General features: G+C 46.1%; 1 protein-coding gene across 2 annotated transcripts in view; it reads right to left on the bottom strand.

The window, feature by feature from the left end:
- LOC138296275 (B-cell differentiation antigen CD72-like) overlaps positions 1-19,035 on the bottom strand; it is a 383,066-nt gene that overhangs the window by 269,736 nt on the left and 94,295 nt on the right. The gene's annotated exons all lie outside the window — the stretch shown is intronic.

A 19,035-nucleotide genomic window follows, 5' to 3' on the forward strand; every position in this document is an offset into this window, starting at 1 on the left:
CCTCCTGGGGTCTAGCCAGGCTTGGCCCAGGAAGGCAGAACAAAGGACTTCCTCAGAGAGAGAGTGTTACAACCTCTCCCTTTGGAAAAAAGGTGTCACGGCTGGGGAGGAGTAGCCTCCCCAGCCTCTGGAAATGCTTTCATGGGCACAGATGGTGCCCATTTCTGCATAAGCTAGCCTACACCGGTTCAGGGATCCCCCAGCCCTGCTCTGGCGCGAAACTGGACAAAGGAAAGGGGAGTGACCACTCCCCTGACCTGCACCTCCCCTGGGAGGTGCCCAGAGCTCCTCCAGTGTGCTCCAGACCTCTGCCATCTTGGAAACAGAGGTGCTGCTGGCACACTGGACTGCTCTGAGTGGCCAGTGCCAGCAGGTGATGTCAGAGACTCCTTCTGATAGGCTCCTACAGGTATTACTAGCCTATCCTCTCTCCTAAGTAGCCAAACCTCCTTTTCTGGCTATTTAGGGTCTCTGCTTTGGGGAATTCTTCAGATAACGAATGCAAGAGCTCATCAGAGTTCCTCTGCATCTCTCTCTTCACCTTCTGCCAAGGAATCGACCGCTGACTGCTCTGGAAGCCTGCAAAACTGCAACAAAGTAGCAAAGACGACTACTGCGACCTTGTAACGCTGATCCGGCCGCCTTCTCGACTGTTTTCCTGGTGGTGCATGCTGTGGGGGTAGTCTGCCTCCTCTCTGCACTAGAAGCTCCGAAGAAATCTCCCGTGGGTCGACGGAATCTTCCTCCTGCAACCGCAGGCACCAAAAGACTGCATCACCGGTCCTCTGGGTCTCCTCTCAGCACAACGAGTGAGGTCCCTGGAACTCAGCAACTCTGTCCAAGTGACTCCCACAGTCCAGTGACTCTTCAGTCCAAGTTTGGTGGAGGTAAGTCCTTGCCTCACCTCGCTGGGCTGCATTGCTGAGTACCGCGTGATTTGCAGCTGCTCCGGCTCCTGTGCACTCTTCTAGGATTTCCTTTGTGCACAGCCAAGCCTGGGTCCCGACACTCTAACCTGCAGTGCACGACCTCCTGAGTTGTCCTCCGGCGTCGTGGGACCTTCTTTTGTGACTTCGGGTGAGCTCCGGTTCACTCCACTTTGTAGTGCCTGTTCCGGCACTTCTGCGGGTGCTGCTTGCTTCTGAGTGGGCTCTTTGTCTTGCTGGACGCCCCCTCTGTCTCCTCACGCAACTAGCAACATCCTGGTCCCTCCTGGGCCACAGCAGCATCCAAAAACCCTAACCGCGACCCTTGCAGCTAGCAAGACTTGTTTGCGGTCTTTCTGCACGGAAATACCTCTGCAAGCTTCTTCACGACGTGGGACATCCATCCTCCAAAGGGGAAGTTTCTAACCCTCTTCGTTCTTGCAGAATCCACAGCTTTTACCATCTGGTGGCAGCTTCTTTTCACCAACAGCTGGAATTTCCTGGGCATCTGCCCACTCCCGACATGATCGTGACTCTTGGACTTGGTCCCTTTGTTCCACAGGTACTCTCGTCTGGAAATCCATCGTTGTTGGATTGCTGGTATTTGTCTTCCTGGCAGAATTCCCCTATCACGCCTTCTGTGCTCTCTGGGGAACTTAGGTGCACTTTGCACCCACTTTTCAGGGTCTTGGGGTGGGCTATTTTTCTAACCCTCACTGTTTTCTTACAGTCCCAGCGACCCTCTACAAGCTCACATAGGTTTGGGGTCCATTCGTGGTTCGCATTCCACTTCTAGAGTATATGGTTTGTGTTGCCCCTATACCTATGTGCTCCCATTGCATTCTGTTGTGACTATACATTGCTTTCACAGTTTTCTATTGCTATTACAGCATATTTTGGTATTGTGTACATATATCTTGTGTATATTTGCTATCCTCATACTGAGGGTACTCACTGAGATACTTTGGCATATTGTCATAAAAATAAAGTACCTTTATTTTTAGTATATCTGTGTATTGTATTTTCTTATGATATTGTGCATATGACACTAGTGGTACTGTAGGAGCTTCACTCGTCTCCTAGTTCAGCCTAAGCTGCTCTGCTAAGCTACCTTTTCTATCAGCCTAAGCTGCTAGACACCTCTTCTGCACTAATAAGGGATAACTGGACCTGGTGCAGAGTGTAAGTACCCCTTGGTACCCACTACAAACCAGGCCAGCCTCCTACAGTTTGGTATTAATATGAGGTAGTGAATGTTTATGTAGGTGGAAAAAAGATTGAGAAGAAACTGGGTTCCCTTACCTAGGAATGATAATGTGTAGAAATGAGGCTCTGGAGACACTGGTTCATTGCTCTAATTGTATCCAGTTTAAAGACTTGATAAGCAACTTATGATAAGACTGTAGGAGGTGGGAATAAACACCATGAACACAAAGAGCCTTTTACATGGATGTGGTGGCTATTGCTAAATGAACACTTCAATTTATTTAGCTTGTTTAAAGATATGTCTAAATAGTTTATGTGAGGAGGATATTGTGTGTGTTGGGTGGGAAGACAATAGGGTTAAAACCAAACTAAAGATTCAGGAGTACCAATAAACTGTTCTAAAAAAAAAATATGACCAATATGTTTGCAACCAGAGTGACAGTTTGTGAACCAATCTATGTACTAATAGGTCAGTTCACAAAGTTCCAATTTTGAATGGATTGTAATCCTACCTCTATCATTAGCATTCATGAAGTACATCACAAACTGTGCCTGTGACTGTGAGAATTAGCAGTGGTACCCTGGAACACTGCCTAGTCCCCAGGAAACATTCACTAAAATCACGAAGGGAAAGGGGTCCAAAGGGGGCACATTCCACTTTGCTATTGAGTTACCAACCCAATTTGAGCGACGGTAATTGTTCAACCTGGACCACTCTGCAGGGCCACCCCTACACCTTTTGCTTTTTACCCTCTACATTTGCTGAATTCATTTTTGTTGGCCTTATGACTCTGTGCAGTTTACCACTGCTAACCAGTGCTAAAGTGTTTGTGCACACTCTCCTACAACATGGTTACATTAACTTATACCTAATTGGCATATTTAAGTTACTTGTAAATTCTTTGTAAAGTGGTATACCATTTACCCTGGGCCTGTACATTAAGGCCCTCATTATGAACACAGCGGTAAACACCATTGACCGCCGTGGCGACGGCAAACAGAAGACCGCCATTGGCAGTGAACAGAAACCCGCCATATAATGATGCAAAAATCAGAAACCGACAAAAATCTCCCTGCCACCAGTCGCCACCAGTCACCGCCAGGACCATGTCGGCGGAAATGCTGGACCTCCCACCCCGCCACCGCCGAGCACACAAACACCCCGCCCTCCAAATAATGAAGCGCAAATCACCGCGGCGGTCAGTGGAAGCTGAACGACCATTGGCGGTGCATACCGCCACGGGCGGCAAGTGGACCCAACAGTAAGAAATGCATACATTGGCAAGTTTGAAACCCACACACCTGACACACATCCACAACACTATAAAACACTCACAGACACACCCCACAATCCTTTGCATCGCCAATAGGAGAAGCCAGACGGACAACACTACAGGCAGACACTGAACACCACATCATACGACTCACACACCCAACCACACAAGAGCACCCTCACCTAGATCCACACAGGACACCATTCACAACACACACCATGGCACCCCCCCCCCCAAACTCCCACGCTTCACAGAATGGGAGCTAAGGACCATGGTGGACAAGATACTGAAGGTCAAGCCACAATTATTCGGGGCACAGGTCCAGCACACACCCATCGCCAGGAAGATGGAGCTATGGCAGACAATACTCAACAAGGTCAATGCAGTGGGACACCATCCACGCACCAGGGATGAGATCCACAAGAGATGGAATGATCTGCGTGGGAAGGTCAGGTCCATGGCATCCCAGCACAACATTGCAGTCTAGAAGGCTGGGGGAGGACCTCCACCAACACCACCCGACTACACTGACTGGGAGGAAAAGGTATTGGCTATCCTGCACCCTTAGGGACTCACTGGACTCACTGGAGGCATGGACTCGGGTAAGTCATCTACTTTTACCCCATATCCATCACACCTGTAATGCATGCACCACCCCACCCCTCCAACAGCCACCAGGACCACTACCCCACCCAGGCCACAATCACTACATCCACTCACCCTGCATGCCCAAAAACCCACTAACAGGCCCACATCCCTTACAAAGGGACTACACCACCCACAAGGCACCCCCACATCCAAAGCAAAATGCATTGCAAACCTCCCAAAGTCACCCTGCATGGCCCCAAAGTGTGAAAACCTGCACAAAACAGCCCAGTCCTGTGTACCCCATCCGATCATGCAATTGTAACTGACATGTCCATTCCCTCCAACAGGCATCACCACCCATGCCACCCTGACGGACAGGACAAGGAGTGGCAGTGCCCCACAGGTAGACAGAGGCACCTCCCAGGACACTGGGGATAGACCCCTGGACATTGACGATAACCCTGGCCCCTCACAAGTCCTGGACTGTCATCATCCAGCAGCCCCACCCAGGACACCACTGACACCCCTACCACCCAGCCAACAACATCAGCCAAAGGCAACCGTCCCCACCCCTGTGTATCCAGGCCACAGACTGGTGGAACACATGGATAGAGGCCACAGTCACCCCCTACCAACAGGCAGGAAGACGATGTCCCCAGTACAAGTGGTACCGCCAGACCTGTGCAGGGGACACAGGGGGCAAAGCCCAGTGGGAGAGCATCCCTGGGACAGGGAGGAGGCCACAGGATTGAGGCTGCAGCCCAGAATGTGATCTCTGAGGTCCTGGGAGCATATCACCATACCCAGGATAGATTGGCCCTGATAGTATCCACCCTGGAGCAGAGTCAAAGGATGCAGGTAGCACACCACCAAGAGGCCATGGAGCAGTGGAAACTGCACAATGCAACAATGGCCACCATAGCAGGTGCTCTGTTGCACCTTGTCCCAACACAGTATGATGCCCACACAGACCAGGAAGCCCCTACTACAGGCCAAGCTACAGACCGGACAACAACAGCAGCAGCAGCATAGCCATGTGTATAGCGGTAGGTGCTGGCTTGTGGAATATTTTCAGGATGGGTGTATGTGTGAACCAGTTCTGTACCTCCATTCAGCTATTTACAAATGTCTCTCCTTTTTTGTCTCCCCATCCCAGTTCTCTTGTGTTGTCTGTGTACATCAGCATCATCTGGCGAATGATCTGAGGCAGCGGCGAGTGGAAATGCAGCGGCCCACGGTTCCTCGGAGACAGAGTCGTCCGATGCCAAGGGGACCAGTGGGTTGGAGGGCGAGGGGCGTACCACAGGGGAGGCAAGTACCACTGGAGGTAGTGACTCTGATACCTCCTCTGATGGGAGCTCCCTGATGGTGGAGGAGCCTAGTGGGCCCACCCCTTCTGTGTCATCTTCCGCCACCCCACATACCATTCCCACCCTCACATTTGCTCCCCACTGAGTTGCCCGTGCCTGCTCACCCAGAAGGATGGACATCTCCTTCACCCCAGGCACCTCCTCCCCTGCCCCAGTCAGCCCTGCTGCCCTCACGGAGGAGGCTATTGACCTCCTTAGAACCATCTCTGTAGGGCAGACAACCATTGTCAATGCCATCCAGTGGCTAGCATCAGAGGTGCAGTAGACCAATGCCTATCTGGATGTCATTCACGGTGCTGTGTCTGGCCTACAGAAATCTTTTCAGGCCCTGGCCTCCTCTTTGACGGCAGCCAATGTCCCTGGTCATTCCGTCCCCCTTGCAACCACCTCTACCCCTTCCAGCACCCCACTTCTTTCACCCTTCCAAAGCACACATTCTAAAATCGCAGGCACACACCTCAACACACAAGAAGCATACTTCGAAAAACAAGGACCACACCTCCCACCACATGCATACACACAGCCAACATACAAATGCACACAAACCAACATCCACTTCCCCCAGTACGTCCACCTCTTCCACCTCCCTGTCTGTCCCCTCTACATGCACACCCACAGGCACTGCACCCTCATTCAATGTTGCTGACCTTATTCTTGCAGTCACCACAATATCAAACATCCATTCATGCACCGCAGACACCACACCTGCACTCACCACAATGACTTTAGTTGACACATGCAGTGCACTCACCAGACTTGCAGACACCCAGACAACATACATTTACACTGGCAGCCTGGCTTGTCCCACTGTGTCCACCCCCCTCCTCCCAAGACACTCAAACTCACCAAAACACCCACCCATCACACATCCACCACACCTCAGCATACTGTCCAGTCACCTGCACCCACGTCACGCACACCTACATCTCCTACAGCCACTCCCTCCACCTCCACTCCCACACCTTCCCCCACACGTCCCCCCCATTTGCACCTAAGAAACTTTTCCTATCCCGTGTAGACCTATTTGAACCCACTAGCCCATCGCGTTTTGTCCCTAAACATGCCCACCTCTTTGCCCTGTCCACTCCTCCCACATCACAGCCCGTCCCTGTCTGCCCTTCCCATTCCTGTGCTACCTCCCCTGTGAGGAAGAGACCCTGTGCAGGCCCAGGAACATCTGCTGCACCCCAGGCCAAGTCCGCTCCACCAGCTGCAAGCACAAAACCCAAGCCCCCTCCACCTTCCAAACGTAAATCTAAGCCCACCCTCCCAGTTGTAAATTGAGCACATGTGTGTACTTTGGGCAGGGTAGATTTGCCTTGTGTCGGGTAAGTACCTCTCGCTGTGGGGTGTATGGCTTGTGCTGCTGTGAAGGGTTGGGGGAGCGTTGCAGGGTGTGTGGAGTGGGTGGGTATGTAACTGTGCCCTTTCTTCCCTTTGTTAGTAGGTTGCGGTACTTACCGTCATCGTCTTCGTCTGCGGTCTCGGTCGTTAAGGTATATGGCAAGGAGCAGTGCTGGCATGATCTGCAACTCTCTATCCATGTCTGCTTTGGCGTGTTGTGTGAGCCTTCCGTGAGTGTTTCCTTATATTTGGTTTGTTTCCGCCTGGCATTGTGTGGCGGTGGTTCCTGCCCCGGAACTGATGGCGGTCTAGTGCTTCATTATTTGATGGGCGGGTAGGGCCATTCCGTTGGCCTGTGGGCGGGCTCTGCTGTCATTGTCGGCACTCCTCTGCTGGCAGTGAGTGGTTTTCATGATGCCTTTGTTTAAGTTGGTTCATTATTTGGCAGTTCGGACCGCAAGTCTGTTAGTGGTTGTTACCGCCACCACCGCCAGTACGGTGTCTACCGCCATGTTCATAATGAGGGCCTAAATGTTACTAGTGGGCCTGCAGCACTTATTGTAGCACCCACTTAGGTAGTATCTTTAAACATGTTCCAGGTCTGCCATTGCAGCCTGAATGCAGTTTTAAACTGCCATTTCAAGTTGGCATTTAAACCCCCTTGCCAAGTCTTGAACCTCCCTTATATGACCTATCAAACACCCCTAAGGTAAGGTCTAGGTAGCCCACAGGGCAGGGTGCTGTGTAATTAAAAGAACTCACATGTACATTCAAGCTTTGAATATCGTGGTGGTAAAACACTCCCAATTTGATTTTACTACTGTGATGCCTAAGCCTCCCTTAGGATAACATTGGGGTTCCTTATTACATTTAATAAGCCATAATTTCCAATTGGGAGCTGGTAGCTATGTCATGTTTTGTGTCTATGAAATTGCAATTATAAACCATCTTTAATGTCAGATTTTTCATTGCAATTTTGAAAGTGCCACTTTTAGGAAGTTGCCATTTTCCTACCATTAGCCCTTTGTGTCTGCAGTCTGCCTTGGGTCATTTGATTGGATGTAACTGACGGTTAAACGTTTTCAATTCCTCGTGACAGTGAAACAATAGGGAGATTAGGTGTGCCTCAATGGGCCACCTGCTTGCAGGTTGGGAGTGTGGAGCTGAGCACAGCCCCACTTACAACTGAATAGCCTGGGTTCTGCCTTTACACAAAGGGCCTAGAGTCCCTGTATTGTTACTCCAACCAGCTTAGAGCCAGAGCTGGGGGGGAGGGTCAGGAAATACCACAAAGTAATACACACTTCAAAGCCACTCAAACACCATGAGGAAACACACACTTCAAAGCCACTCAAACACCATGAGGAAATACACACTTCAAAGCCACTACCTAGAAGCCTTTCCCATTTTGTAGAGCCAGTGTACCAGGGTTTAAATTAGGAACTTAGACAGTAACTCTTCTGCACACTTCTGGACCTGTGGATACTCTGCCAGGAACAAGGACTGCTGTGATGCTGAAAGGACTGTCCCTCTGCTGGACTGCTGCACTGGAAGACGTGCACCCTGCTGGATTGCTTCCCTGTTTCTCCTGCTACTCTGCTATCTTCTGCCGGGGGGCAAGCACTGGAACTTCAACTGTCCCAGGACCTCCAGAGTGGCTCACAAGGGCCAGTTTGCTGGACTACTGTTTAGAGCCACAGAGACACAAAAGGCTGCCTCCATCTTAAACCCATGCCTGGATCCAGCCTCTGTGAGTGCCCATCCAATCTTGAAGCCTTGAAAGTGATGCTATAGGTGCCCAGATAGCCAAAATCCAAAAATGGGGACAGATAATATTTGGCTAAAAACTGCCCTGAGAACCAGTAGGAGACTGGGACCAACTTGTTCATCTATCTACCTGAGGCGCATTGCTGGCTGGATTGACTTTGCAGCATCTCCTGCTACCTTCTTCTCTGCAGGAGCCATTCCATTTTAATGGTCCTTCACCAAAGGACAGCCATCCTCATGGAACTGTCTTTGGCTAAAGCCCTCTACCTCGTGCCGCAGGAGATTTCTGACTTCCATTTCAGAGACTTTGGGTCTGATTTAGATCTCGTGGATGGAATACTCTGTCATGAACGTGGGAGACATCCAGTTCGCTGAATTATGATCTCCATAGGATATAATGGGATTGTATAACAGTGGATGGGATATCTGTCACGTTTGTGGTGGAGTATTGCCCTCCATCATGATCTAAATCACGCTTTAGGTCTGAACTAACAAATCTTCACCGCAGCTTTACCCAAGGCTATCTGACGACGACGCTCCATGTTCAGACACCACCTGCAGCCTTGCCATGCTGAATGTTACCTTCTCAAAACATTTTTCTCAAGAATTGTTCTAAGTACAAAGGTAAGAACTGATGGGCCCAATTTACTTCTTGTATTCGAACTGTGCTCCAGCGCGATCAGCCATATTCCTTTACTTTAACCCTGTCTCGCACAACTAGGTGTCCACAGTTGGCGCTTTGATCTTTCAGGTGTTAGTTTTCACTAAAAACTTTAAAAATGCATGACTCTGTTGCAGTGATTGGATTTTTGTCGTTTTTTCGTTTTGTTTGGGATTTTCTTGTGATGTGTTTCAGTTTATTGCTGTTTGTGTTCTGCATAAAAACTTTACACATTGCCTCTAAGTTAAGCCTAACTGCTTTTTGTGTCAAACTACCCAGGGTTAAGCACATGTTAATGTATTGACTTTTTGTGGTTTACCCTGCAAGGGATTGCAGCTGTTGCTTGACCAGAGTGCTAACCCCAGTCAACCAACAACACAATTTCTTTCTCACAGTCTTTTTTCAGTAGCTTGCAATCTGATTTATGATTGGTAACTATTAATGCACATGGATAAGAAACACAATTTGGAATTGACACCCTCAACATCCCTATCCAAACTGTAATACTGTAAAAGAAGTAATACTTTACAGACTTCTAAACAGGGTTGGATACATAGAGAAAACCTTTTTAGCAGCTGAATATTCACACATATAATGGGACTCAGGATTTGCAACGTCTAAAACTGTTTGTATATCTAGCCCTTGGTGAAGACGATGCAAGAATGTAAATATGTCCCTAAATCACAAGAATTTTTCCATGACTTACCTTCATAGTACTCCTGAATTTCAGGAGTAAGCCATGTGGAATTTACCAGCAGTTCTGGTTTCCTCCTAATATTTGTGAGTAAGTTACAAATGCTGCAGGAGTAAGTGACACCTACTCATACACCAATATTTGTGAATCTGGTCCTATGTTTTAGTGCAATAAGGATAAGGGTTAAAACTTTCCATTCTGTGATATTCAGCAACATATGTGAGCGGTATCAGGGGAGGACTAGTAGGAGAATACAAATGATATTGATATATGTCTCTTTAGTCTTGGTTTGCACACGTGGGAGAAGTGGGGAAAAGGAGGCCAGCTGAATAGAGGTTTCTGGTCAGGGTGTGGAAATTGGTGCAGCTTTTGAGGTAAGATTTTTTGCCTTAATAAAGGCATGTCCAGCAAGATCCTCATTTCCAACCACCTTGAGCCTCAAGCTGCTCACTGACTCCTTACAGCCAAATGTGCTGTGTTCAAAGCAGCGTGCTTTTGTCACCTCATATTTTAAAATACCATTCTGTCCTACATAAAGGATCATATCATACCATCGAAAGTGTACTGTAGGTTCAGCCAGGGCTGACCACCATCTTTCAAAATTGTCTCATACTCACCAGGGCAGCTGCTCATTTTATTTTTTAGAATGAGTTATTGAAAGTGATTTATCTTTGGGAGAGCCAATAAACTTGCCTTTCCTCTCCGATAGCTTAGTTATTCAACTGTGATAACTCTATTACTTTATTTGTACTTTAGGACACTTTGCAGTTTTCACAGTGAATTTTTAACCTTGTTAGGAGGATCAGTTATGTTCTGTCACTTGTTTTACCCTGCTTTACTTTGCCACACATACTAAATGATTATGTGGTTCTCTGTTTTAAAATTGAGCTGTTTGAAATTGATGTATTTTTTTTTTTAACTAAACCAGTTCCCCCTTCTGTATAAGCACTTTAACTCTCCTGTCCAGGCTCTGTTATGGGAGAGGGCTCAGGTGGCTTGCAGACATTTGTCCTCCCTCAAAACACAGGAGGGTGGCATTTGGGTTTTGGGCGTTCTAGTTGTTTATGGTCACAGTGATGCACTTGACTCTTTAAAAGAGAGCTAAATGTTCACCCTTCTTCACCCATCCACATCCCTTCCTCAGCCAGCACCAGCCATTTTACCCATTTTTTTTAACTGAGATGCTACAAGACTGGTTTACACCTCTGATGAACTCAAGAGTTGGGGTAGCAAAGCATAGTGAAAGGCTGACTCGGAGGTACAAACCTTTCTGGTCCTGTCTCCTGCATTTACTGTAGTAAGATGATCATGGCCTTTGCCTCACCAACTAAATTCAACCTCATTAGGGATAAAAAACATAAGGTTCTCGCTAAACTTCCAGATGATTTCAAAGACTGTGTTATCAATGCATGTTCTCTTGCTTAACATCCATTAGGCATTGCTGACCTAGTTAGTGATTCAATAATTAATTTGGTCTTTCTTATGGAGGCATTGACCAATTTCTCTTTGAGCCCAGGCATAGCTATGGCTGTCCCACATGGGTACAACATTATGCAGTTTGACAGTGTCAGCCTTTATTTTTATAGACTTCTGTCAGTGCATTACTTTTCCACTCCCTCCTTGTAGATGTGGAAGGACTTGATTTTTGTATTAGTACGCACACAATACCTTGTTTGCGGGATCTTTAATTTATAGGCCTCCAGGACTGGGTACTTCTATTATTAACTCTCCCAACGCTGTTCTTGCACATTATTCACCTCACTTTTCCAGCTTTACTGTCCTTAGCGATTTGAACCTGCATGTTGATATACAGGCTGATTCTCAGATGCAAGAACTTTTTAGACATTGTTTCAGTACTTATTACAATTATTTTACTATGATACATATGAGGCTGGATGTAAACTTGATTTAGCTGCAACAATTTGTCATTGTTTATGCAACAACTAGTTCCTTTTATATGGACCAATCATTTTGCTGTACATTTTAGTTGGGTAAACTCTAGGTTTTGCAAACATTCTACCCTTCCCATCCCATATGCTAGTCGCAAGTAAGGGCAGATCAAGGAACAAGATTATTGAACTTGGACCTCTCTGCAGGGTCGCCCCCAAAACCTTTTGCCTTCAGACACCCTATTTCCGCATTTGTTTATGTTGGCATTAGGATTGCTTACCAGTGCTATCACATGCTTTCTCCTAAAAACATGGAAAAATTAGCCTGCACCTGATTTGCACATTTAATTTACTTTTAAGTCCCTAGTACATCATACTGTATGTACCCAGGACGTGTAAATTGAATGCTACTACTTGACCTGTAGCAATCATTGTGCCACCTACTAAAGTAGCACTTTAAAATATAAAATATGTCTTAGGCCTGCCTTTGCAGTCTGTAGTGGAGTTTAAAACTGCAAATTCGACCAGGAAAAATAAACCTTTTTCCAGACCTAAACCTTTCTTTTTAATACATATACGCCACCTCTGGCGTTGTCCCTAAACAACCCACAGGGTAGGGCACATTGTATTTAAAAAGTGTGGCAGGTGTTTCTATGTTTTTACATGTCCTGGTAGAGAAAAACGTATACATTTGCTTTTCACTGCAAAACCTATCTCTCTCAGTGGATGACATTGAGTTTTCTTTTTACAATTAATAATTTCTGACTTTTAGGCCCATATTTATACTTTTTTAGCTCCTCATTTGTGCCGCTTTTTGATGCAAAAGTGGAGCAAACTTGCAAAATACAATTGTATTTTGTAAGTTTGCCCCATTTTTGCGTCAAAAAGCTGCGCAAATGCGGCGCTAAAAAGTATAAATATTGGCCTTAATTCGGAGCTGTTAGAAATGGGGTCTCTGGTTGGCAGTCAGTTTGCACTCTGCCCAAGCAGGAACCCTCACTCTAGTCAGGGTAAGGTAGTTACACTCCTAATACAACCCCTGCTCACTCCTTGGTAGCTTGGCCAGGCTTATCTCAAAGGCAATGTGTAAAGTATTTGTACCAAAACACACAGTCATACAGAGACAACACTGCAAAATGGTCACCACAAGAGTTTAGAAAAATAGACAATATTTATCTAAATCAAACAAGACCAAAACAACAAAAATCCAATATACACAAGAAAAGTTCTGATGTTTTAAATTAAAAACAGTCTTACTCCATAGAAAACAATGGATGCGTTGATGTTACACAAAGTACTTGGTTTACGTCAAAAATAAAGCCACACAGGCGAGCGTGCATCGGAAAAGTCAGCAATGTGTCGATTTCTCACTCCCAAGTGAGGCCATGCGTGGATGCATCAATTTCTGGACGGGCACCTTGAAATCCGGGCATGTTCACGTTGATTTTGACACTCAGCGACAATGTGTGCGAAATATGCGAAATATGGCTGAACGGTGATGGGGAACCACACTACGCGGGGAGTGCGTCTATTTCCGCAGCTGCAAGCGGGTGTTGCGTTGTTTGTCCAGCCGCGATGCAGGTGATGTGTTGATTTCCCAGCCACAATGCATCACCTTTCAAGGGCCCAGGTACTGGAGTGCACACCACTTGGTAGGGTAGAAGCCTTAGCAGAGAGTCCAGGTGTTTGCAGAGGAAGTATTTGATGGACCTGAGACTTCAAAACAGGAGGCAAGCTCAGTCCAAGACTTTGGAGACACTTCACAAGTAGGAATATACCACAAAGTCCAGCCTTTGTCCTCTTTCAGGGAGAAGCAGCAACTACAGGCCAACCCAGCAAAGCACAGTCACATGCAAAGGGGCAGTACTCCTCCTCTATCTCTTCAGCTCTTCTCCTTGGTAGAGGTTCCTCTTGCATCCAGATGTAATCTAAAAGTCTGGGGTTTTGGGTTCACTAATTATAACCCTTTCTGCCTTTGAAGTAGGCAAACTTCAAAGGAAAGTCTCTGTTGTTCACAAGATCCTACAGTGCCCAGGCCAGGCCCCAGACACACACCAGGGGGTTGGAGACTGCATTGTGTGAGGGCAGGCACAGCCCTTTCAAGTGTAAGTGTCAGCTCCTCCCTCCCCACTCGAGCCCAGAATACTCATCAGGATATGCAGGCTACACCCCAGCTCCCTTTATGTCATTGTCTTGAAGGAATTCACAACAACTCAACTATCAGTCTGACCCAGATGTGGAATACACAAGCAGGCAGAGGCATAGAATGGTTAAACTAAAAAATGCCCACTTTCTAAAAGTGGCATTTTCTAACCGACAATCTAAAAACCAACTTTACCAAAAGATGTATTTTTAAATTGTGAGTTCAGAGACCCCAAACTCCACATCTTTATCTGCTCCCAGTGGGAAAATTCACTTAAAAGATATTTAAACACAGTCCCCATGTTAACCTATGAGAGAGACAGGCCTTGCAACAGTAAAAAAACGAATTTGGCAGTATTTCACTGTCAGGACATGTAAAACACATTGGTACATGTCCCACCTTTAACATACACTGCACCCTGCCTATGGGGCTACCTAGGGCCTACCTTAGGGGTGCCTTATATGTACAAAAAGGGAAGGTTTGGGTCTGGCAAGTGGGTACACTTGCCAGGTCGAATTGGCAGTTTAAAACTGCACACACAGACACTGCAGTGGCAGGTCTGAGCTATGTTTACAGGACTACTCATGTGGGTGGCACAATCAGTGCTGCAGGCCTACTAGTAGCATTTGATTTACAGGCCCTGGGTACCTCTAGTGCACTTTACGAGGGATTACTAGTAAATCACAAATGCCAGTCATGGAAAAGCCAATTACACATACCGTTTACACAGAGAACACTTGCACATTAGCACTGGTCATCAGTGTTAAAGTGCTCAGAGTACCAAAACCAGCAAAGACAAAGTCCAGCATATAGTTAAAACATGGGTAGCAGAGCTGAAAAAGACAGGGGAGACCACTTCAAGGATGCCAGATCTAACAGGAGCAGATAGGGATGTCCAACTTGTACTCAAATGAATTGTAATGTAAAATTCTCTTTAAAGCTTAAGTCAGATTTTAGATTACAATTTATAAAATTACAGATTTTAGAAAGTTGGCATGTTCATGCACAACACTTCCTGAGACCTTCTAAGAGTGTCCAGCTGTTTGGGTTTGTTAATGGCTCCCCCATTGAGAATATGTACTGGGCCCAGAAAGTGGACCTTGGTCTACCTGGGAAAAGGCTATCCTGTCAGGATGGGTAGGAGAGGAGCTGTTTCCTAACCCACTTGCACTTCAGAGGAACTGCCTACTAGATACATAAAGAATCCAAACACTAGTCTTGTGTGGCCCTAGTTTTCTTGGGGCCTTGGCAGGGAAAGGAAAGGACTTTCCAGAACTAGATGTGGGGGTACCTTAAAAGATTCCACCACTTAAAAAGCTGGCACCTGGTGTGAATATTGAACCCTCTGACCAACTCTTCAGTACACTCCTGGACCTGCGAACATTACAGAGGTAGGACTGCCTTGTTCCCAAGAGGACTGCCCTGCTGCTTGAGGCCTGCCTTGTTTTCTAGAGGACTGCCCTGATGCTTGAGGCCTGCCTTGTTTTCTAGAGGACTGCCCTGATGCTTGAGGATTGCCTTGTTCTCTGCCCTTCACCCCAGGCTACCTGAGTGACTCCAAGGGCCAGTTGGCTAAACTTATGTTCTGGGCTACAGGAACACAACAAGCTCCAGAGGGCTCCCTGCAACTGCCCAGCTGACCCTCTGCAAATGAACCTGCAACTGGACCTGCCTGAACCCTGCAGGCCTCAGCTACCATGAGTCCCAGATCCTCAAGAGATACCGCCCCTGGAAGTGGACCCTTGGCTGGCATCAGACCACACTCCTCTACAAGTAAAGGACAAGTTCTGTACTCTTCGCACCAGACTTTGAGAAGGAAACTTTTTCAGCAGGACAAAACATCCATCCTTGGCTCCATCGCGGTCAGACTGAACTTGTGACTTTCCCCCGGTCTAGCATGACCAGATGGCCTCTAGTAGCGCTTTGTGTTTTTAGGCGTTATACCTACCTAAAACATTACAACTGCATACCTACAGTTCTACTAACTTTTGTCATTTTGGTTTCATTCTATTTATTAAAATGAACTGTATTTTACTACATTGTCTGCGATCACTGTTTGTGTGCTGCATAAATACTTTACATTTTGGGGGTCATTCTGACCCTGGCGGTAATTACCGCCAGGGCGGAGGTTGGCGGTAGCACCGCCAACAGGCTGGCGGTGCTCCGCCGGGCATTCTGACCGCGGCGGTACAGCCGCGGCCAGAAGCGGAAAGCCGGCGGTGTACCGCCGACTTTCCGCTGCCCATGGGAATCCGCCATAGGGATTCTGACACCCCATACCGCCATCCTGTTCCTGGCGGTTCGCCCGCCAGGAACAGGATGGCGGTATGGGGTGTCGAGGGGCCCCCGTAAGAGGGCCCCACAAAGATTTTCACTGTCTGCTGTGCAGACAGTGAAAATCGCGACGGGTGCCACTGCACCCGTCGCACCCCTTCAACTCCGCCGGCTCAATTCTGAGCTGGCTTCCTTGTTGATGGGGCTTTCCCGCTGAGCCAGAATGACCGCAGCGGTCATTTGACCGCGGAGCGGTCTTTCGGCGGGAACCGCTTGGCGGGCGCCGACCGCCGCGGTCAGAATCACCCCCTTTGTCTCTAAATTAAGTCTGACTGTTTTTGTGCCAAGCTACCACTGGATTAAGCAATGGCTAATTTAGTGACTTTTGAAGTTCATCCTGCAAAGGTTGTCTTTGTTTCACCTCTCCCTCAATCAATAACCCAAGTTTATTGAAAGAGCTAGAATTTACTTTGCCTAACTTAGTTTTTTTACTACATTGAGGTAGATTCAGTGAATCAATGGTTTCAGAATGCAATGGATAACTTACACCTTTGAGCATTCTGTAATTAATAGTCCACAACAACATTGTCCAATCTTGTGGTTTTTGAATTATTGTCTTCAAGGCTCTAGACAACATGGGGCATATTTATACTCTGTTTGCACCTAATTAGATTCATGTTTTTTACTCTAATTCGGTGCAAAACTAACTCCATATGTATACTTTGGTAAAAAAAATGACGCTAATTCGGTGCAAACAGAGTATAAGTATGGCCCTTAGCGTCAAAAAATGACGCTAATCTGGTTAGGGTCATTTATTTTGACTCTAACCGGCCAAAAGTCATTTTTCTTTATGCTAGCCTACCCTTTGCAACGGCTTGCACCATTCTATAAATATGGTGCCCAGCTGGTGCTAAAAATGGTGCAAGCCGGTGCAAAGGTTTTTTGGTGCAAAACTGAGTTAATGCAGTTTTGCACCAAAAAGAATAAATAAGGGCCCATGTGTTTTGTTGTTACTAGTATAATGTCTTCATCTTCATCATTGCTCAAATAAAATTGACTACACCTATCCTAAAGCAATCTCATGAAAGTAATATCCCCAAATAAATTATTTATATTTTTAAGTGTATCTCTTGAAATTGAGTGGAGAGTTGTCCACCCACCAAGGTGTATCTCATATTGCCATTCAGAATGAAGATATTACTTTGACGAGATTGCTTCAGACTTGACAACTATAAGTAAAAAGACAGAAGATTGGACAATGTTGTTGTGGACTATTAATTACACTTTGCTTAAAGGTGTTTTCAATAAAAGAGCTGTTATTGGATCCTATAGGTTATTTGGAGGCCACCTTTCCTTTCAGAGCATCAAAGGTTGGATGAGGTACATGCAGTTGGATTTGAATGTGATAATGGGTGTTCACCTGACATCATTACCCAGCCACCTGGTGATGTATAGTTAATGGATAAATAGGAACCAGAATCCCTTTGGCCCCCCATAAGCTAATGAACATGTCCGCTTGATTTTCAGCACTTCTAGCTAAGGAGAAAAGAAAGTGAAAAATCTTGAATGTAAGTGGCACAAAAATTATTAGCCCAGAGATAAAGAAATATAGAAACAATTCTGAAAAGGCTATTATAGATCTATTAGAACAGCTCAAACTGATTTTGTTGACCCTACTCATTAATTCACTTGCAAAAAGCCTCATGAGATTTTTAAAATTTCCAAACTTTATCTACAGTCCAAAGCTTGTAATTCGGCTATTACACCCTCAATAGAACTATGCAATGATGACTCGGATTTCTTCGGAAAGACAGTAAGAAAAATTCAAGCTGAATTTAAACCTATCACTTGGACCACTTCCTCTGGGGCATTCCCCTGGTTCCCAGTATCCCCATCTAACTTCGCCATTCTTAACTTTGAACCTATCACTCTTCAACAATCTAAACTTGCTATAGTTATCTGCAAATCAGATTCGGTGCTAGATCCCTGTCCTCCAAGTGTACTGGTTAAAGTGATTGATATTTTTAATCTGTGATAAATAATTACTTAACATATCGTCAGAACCATCCTCTGTTCCTGGTATTTGAAAACAAGAAAATATAATTCCTCTTTGAAAAAGCCATCTGCCAGATATTTGGCTGGTAAATTTGACAATGAGCCGTCTTTTTGTCCCTAGATGCTGGCAGTTACTCGTTTGCATTTTTCAATTTTGGTTGCTATAAAAAAAACACTCTTTCCCTTCAGGCGCATACATCATTCATGTCTCAGGGCCATATGTACGAACACATTTTCCCATAGACACAGAATGGATAAAACCCTTTGGTACATCTGGCCCTTAATTATGTCCAGAATGTTTTGGGGTCTTCCAGAAGTTCTGTTGAGTCCATTACAGGTGATCCAAAATGCAGTAGCATATCTGTTTTTTAGATTATCCTGGATCTGCTCTGTATCACATCATTTCAGTCAGCAGCACTGGATACCAACAGTGAAATGAATCCAATTCAAAGCTCTTGTGTTGGGTCACACAGCGGACTCTACTAAAGGTCTTGTTATTAGCCTCTTAGTGCAATCTTGAGATCAATTAAAGCCTTATTATTTAAAATGCCAAAGTCTAAACAGCAAAGAAGGGGAGAAAGGTAATTATATTACCTAGCAGCTGAAGCGATGATTAATTCCATATTTATACCATTTTTGTATGTTGCTGAAGTCTTGGTTGTTCACTGCACTGTAACTTTGTGCTCCTACATTGTTGAGAGTTATTTGGCTTCTGGGGCAGCTGTTTGTGCTTTAAAAATCAGCTCATTCATTGTTCTGACTTTATTGTCTCACTTACAGCTAGCTGCTTTCCCTCTGATTCCTTGAGCACTAGGGACAACCTATTGGGTAACAGTCATTCTAT

This window comes from Pleurodeles waltl, chromosome 1_2, assembly GCF_031143425.1.
Source record: "Pleurodeles waltl isolate 20211129_DDA chromosome 1_2, aPleWal1.hap1.20221129, whole genome shotgun sequence".
Lineage (NCBI taxonomy): Eukaryota > Metazoa > Chordata > Amphibia > Caudata > Salamandridae > Pleurodeles > Pleurodeles waltl.